Consider the following 6,000-nt stretch of genomic DNA (forward strand, 5'->3'; position numbering starts at 1 on the left):
ATTCCTAGGTTGTATTAGTAATGCAAAAACCAGTAATATTAAAAAAGCTAATGATTAATAAGTTTATAATAATGATTGATAATTGTCCATGATCATCTTTATATTTAATTTGTATTATGACTATTCTTATTCTAACTATTTTCTTTATTTTACTGAAACAGTTTGTGCCTTCAGTCTCTTGCCTCAGCACCTAGGTAATCTTTCGCCCACAAATTTTGACTCAAGTAGTTTGACTACTCATGATACAAGTGCAAAACAGATATACAAACACTACAGATGATAGAATGTACAATATAATTAAGAAAGACCTTATCAGCGTACAGAGAGTCTTACACATAAGCAAGTGGCATTTTTAAATATTTACTTATAAAGTCATCCTTCAACTCATGGGGATAGTTAAACTGAGATAACTGTTTTGTAGGTGAGAAAACACAGGGCTAAGATGATAATTTCTTTCACATAGTTAAAGGGCTAACAGCACCATTTTTTTTTCTTTTTTTTTTTGAGATGAAGTCTCACTCTGTAGCCCAGGCTGGAGTCCTGGGGCGCCATCTCGACTCACTGCAACTTCCGCCTCTTGGGTTCAAGTGATTTTCCTGTCTCGGCCTATTGAGTAGCTGGGATTACAGGTACCCGCCACCATGGCTGGTTAATTTTTTGTACGGTTAGTAGAGACAGGGTTTCACCTTGTTGGCCAGACTGGTCTCGAGCTCCTGACCTCTTTCAAGTGATCCACCTTGGTCTCCCAAAGTACTGGGATTACAGGCGCGAGCCACCATGCCCTGTCTAGACAGCATCATTCTTAAACTCAGGCAAGCAGCGCCTTCCCCATGCAGTGGGTCAACATGTGCCCTGAGGAACTCGTGAGACTCAAAACTAGGGGACTGTCTTGAGACTCTGGCCATAGGACAGTGAGGGGATCATTCATTGCTGAATGGTGGGGTATTTCTGCTGTGGGATTGTATGATATTGGCCAACTGGACTGGTGCTCATATGCTGATTTTAGGTGATAATTTATTCCCATCAGAAAACAGGAAGTAGGGCACTGGGCTACCAAAACTCAGTAGCCATGCACCAGCTGTTTCCCTTCATGGTCTTTTTCTTACCATGGTGAACAGCACCTGAGGGCAGCCCTGTGTCCTTCCACCACTGTCACCTGTCTTACCCACAGGATCTATGCCTCGTGTCCTTCCACCACTGTCACCTGTCTTACCCACAGGATCTATGCCTCGTGTCAGGGAATCATCCAGATTTGACTGTGCCTATCTCGTTTGAGTGTTTTTAAGGCTTCTATTTCATGATTCTAATGTGCCCTTGTTATCAATATCACTTATTTTCTTCAACTGATGTTGAATACATTGTACTCTCCCAAGCAGGTCTTAAGTCATCATGCCAAGTCAGGGCTGGACCACTCTTCTTATTCTGCACATAGGCCCCACTTAGGCAGGGATTCAGTCAACGTTGAAAGAGGTTACATTCTAGGAATGTAGTGGTTATGGCCTTTTCTAGTGCTCTCTATTGTTTAGTATAGACCCGTGTTTCCATCTGGTATTTTTCTTATGCCTGAATGATTTCCTTTAACATTTGTTTTTTTTGTAGTGCAGGTAAGCTGATAATGAACTCTTCTTTCATATGTCTGAAAAAGTTTATAATTCATTTTTGTTTTTGAAATGTAGTTTTATTAGGCATAAACTTGGGGCTGACAATTTTTTCTTCCAGTGCTTTAAAGATGTTTCTCCACTGTCTTCTTGCTTGCATCATTTCCAGTGAGAGTTCTACTTTTTTATCTTTCTTCTTCTGTAGGTAGTGTGTTGGCTGCATTTAAGATTTTTCTTTGTATTACTGGTCTTAAGCAATTAGATTATGACGTACTTTGATGTGCCTTTCTTTGTGTTTATTGTGCTTGGGTATTGATAATTTTTGAGGGTCTCAGGGTTTATAGTTTTCATTAAATTTGTAAACATTTTATCATCACTTTAAGTATTTTTTTTCTTTCTACCTCCTTTCCTTGGAGAATCCTTGATGCTGTTTTCATTTTTAAAAAATTCGCTTTCTCTCTGTTTCAGATAGCTTCTATTGCCATATCTTCAAGCCCACTGATTATTTTTCTGCAGTATTTAATCTGCTAGTGATCCCATCCATTATACTTTTGATCTCCCACATTATAGTTTTCACGTCTAGAAGTTTTCCATATCTTCCATGTTTCCGCTTGTCTTTTAAAACATATAGAGTAATTTTATAGTAACTTTTAAAGTGTTTATCTGTCAATTTTAGTATCAATGTTAGTTCTAGATTGGCTTCAATTGATTGAGTTTTCTTCTCATGATGAGTCACATTTTCCTGCTTCTTTCTATGCCTAGAATCTTTGATTGGATGCCAGACATTATAAATTTCACATTCTTGTGTGCCAGATATTTTTGTGTTCCTAGAAATATTCTTGCAATTTTTTTTTTCTGGGATGCAGTTACATTACTTAGAAACCATTTGATACTTTGTTTCTGCTTTTCATAGTTGTTAGATGGAACCAGAGCAGCATTTAGTCTACTGTTAACTATTCCCAGCTATGGAGGCAAGATCCTTCTGAGTACTCTGTCCAAGGTCTTATGAATTATAAAAATTTCCACTATGGCTATTGGAGACAGGCACTATTCCCAGCCTGTATGAACTCTTGGTTGCCTTTATCCCTTTCAGATCATTCTTTCTGTGCACATGGGCAATGTTCTTATATGCATGTATTTATAAACATTCTGGTGAATTATCAGGGGGTATCCCCTGAAGATCTTGAGTCTCTTTCCTCACCTTTCTGGTATGCTGTCCTGCAGTCTTTAGCTGCATTGGTCATCATGCTCTCAACTCTATCTCTTCAACTCAGAGAGCTTGTCAGGCTACTCCCTGCATGGAAGCCTCGAACTTCTCAAGGCAGTCACCTGGGTCACTTGTAGGGATCCTCATGTTTGTTTTCTCTTTCAGAGATCACTGACCTTTGTTGCCTAATGTGTTCAAAACTTTTATTTCATATATTTTGTCTGTGTTTATATTGTTTGTTTCAGGGGGGAGAATGTATATAGCCCTAGCTGAAGCTGCCTATCTCATCATATTTCAGGAGCTGTTAGTTTGTAAGGATCAATGAAGTAATATATCCTAGAATGATACCTCATTTGATAGAATAGAGGATGACATTTGACCTTCACTGTTTTTGAAAGGATGCTCTTTATTAATATTAACAGAAGATACAAAGTTCAAAAGATCTTGTTTGCTTAAATTGATGTTAATCATGACATTTTTAATCTAAGAAAAGAAAATTTTCTGGGACACTGTGTGAAGAAGTTGAAAAAGCATGTAACTTGTCGTCTTTCATTACTCTCATTGCCTTTACAAAGGGAAATATTGCAAGTATTTGTAATTAGAGACATGATCTCATCACCCCAGTCCATAGACTTGTCTCCACATACAACATCACAGTAAGAGGTAGAAATAGTAGAATTTATTTATACATCCAATTATTTTGAGAACAACTTTACAAATTCATTCAGCTAATTGACTAAACACATTTGAAATATGTATGTGTATGTGTGTGTTCCTAATTTCTTTCTACCTGTGTAGGGTAGAATGGGCAGAATCTAGAGTAACTAGAATAATTGAAGCAATTACATCTGAGAAATTGTGGGAAATGCAGGTCTTGACATCTTTAACAAGACTGTAATGTTAGGAAAATCTCCTCTTTAATTTTCATCTTAAAGAATGTGAAAGGCCCTAATGTCTGCACGCTATTGTGACTTGCTTTTATACCTCTGCTCTTTATGGCTCTCCTATGTTAAGCAATGAGTATTCTTAAGATCTCTGTAATGTTATTAGTGCGGAAGGAAGGAAGGAAAGAAGGAAGGGAGATAGAGAGGAAGGAAGAAAAAAGGGAAGAAGGAAAATGAAATAAAACTATTTGTTTATTAACTTGCTAATTTATTAAAGATATTAATATATCTATATTAATAGAGTGCCCTGTTTTAAAAAGATTTATGGCAACCTTCAAATATATATGCAGTGTAAAAACAGAATAAAAGACTTGGATGAGAAGGTTGGACAAAGAGAAATAAAACAGTAGAATAGTTGACACTGGAACACAGTTAGGGTCTCATTCTGTTTGTGCTGCTATAACAGAATACCACAGAATGGGTAATTTATAAAGAACAGAAATTTACTTCCCATTTTTCTGGAGGCTGGGAAGTCCAAGGTCAAGGCACTGGCCTCTGGGGAGGGCCTTGCTGCATACTCCGGAGGGGAAGAATGCTATGTCCTGACTTGGTAAAAGGCAGAAGGGTAAGAGAGAGAGAACCTGCTTCCATGAACCCTTTTTTTGTGTCGCTCAGATTAGAGTGTAGTGGTACAATCATAGCTCACTGTAGCCTTAAACTCCTGTATGAGCCTTTTTTAGAATGGCATTAATCCATGCATGAGGTCAAAGCCCTCATGACCTAAACACCTTCTACTAGGCCCCACATCCCAACACTGTTGCATTAGGGATTAAGTTTCTAACACTTGAATTTCTGGGGAACACGTTCAAATCACAACAGTCAGTACTTGAAATATCAAGTCTTGACTACTTGCAAACCATAAGTTGAATATTGAGCTCTAAGCTTTCTAGCAGCTAATAGCAACAACAGAAACGATAATCTAATCTGTTTCTGGTGTTCCATTGAAGACAAATTGTTTGCCATGTACGTGGCTAGAAACTAGATAAGTTAACTCATTTTATTGGCTCATTAACTGTAAGGCAATTAGGTTCAGTGCTGGCTGCCAGCAATGACTTTTGGCTTTAGGACAGTTGAACAATAGACCTGATAGAGCAGTAACTAAAAATAAGCACCAATTTTCTGTGTAGGCTAATCCTAAGTTATGCCAAGAAAAGCCATGCCACCTGCATACAAAAAATGATTATGTTAATGCTCGTAAGTCCTCCCCTTTCCCTGTCTCCATTTTAACCTTCTCCTTTTATATTAATGTCAACACATTATCCCATCGTAGCTTTTATTCTTCTCAATCCATCCCAAAACTATTCTTACTGATGCTCACTCTAGTCATGGCATTAAGGTCACAGCATTTTATGAACATCAGAAGCCTGGGAATAGTTTGAGTTTGTTCAGTTTAGTCACTAGTTGACTCATTTTCACAGAATTAGAAATTAAAGAGCAAACAATAGAAGTCACAAAAATTGCACGTAGCTCTCAACACATTTATTCACAAGGTAATATTGTATAACCAGAGTCATGTCTAAAGGTGCTTGCTTTTCATGTCTGACACTGCCCTGCAAAGCCCTGGTTTCAGTTTTTTGACCCTTTATTAGAAGGATTACTTCATGAATTAATAGGTTAATAATTCGGGAGCAGTGTATGGTTATCATTTTAACATACAAGATAGAGTAATTTTTGGGACCCTTCCCATGTGCCAAAGCCGGGTACAAGGCAGAGTACAAGGAAAAGTTGCAGGCCTCAAGGAACCTGGAGTCTGGTGGGCAAGGGGACAAGTCAACAAACAGTTATGATGTAACCTGGTGGTTTGGTGATATTAAAGAGAGAGAAACAGGCAGCTCAGTTGGCCTGAGAGTGGAAGAGGTCAGGAAAGACTTTAAGAATGTAGGAAATCTTCAGGCTTGAAGGAAAAATCTCACATCATAGAATTGTGGAAATTACTTAAATTGGGCTTTCTTTATTTCTCCAGAACCCAAAGCCTGTGGTAACCCTGTGGCTGTCAATAGCCCTCTTAGGTTTTGGGCAGGACTATAGTTAAACCCTTCCAGAAACATGAGAATTGAACTAACTTGAAAATTTTTAAAAAGCTGTGGTAGAATACACGTAACATATAATTGACCATTAGTGACATTCAGCACTTTATACTGTGATGCAACCACCGTGACTACCTAGATCCAGAACATTTTCATGACCTCCAAATGAAACGCTGTATCCATTAAACAATCATACCTCATCTCTTCCTCCCCAGATTCTGACA

This window comes from Papio anubis, chromosome 8 (assembly GCF_008728515.1).
Source record: "Papio anubis isolate 15944 chromosome 8, Panubis1.0, whole genome shotgun sequence".
Lineage (NCBI taxonomy): Eukaryota > Metazoa > Chordata > Mammalia > Primates > Cercopithecidae > Papio > Papio anubis.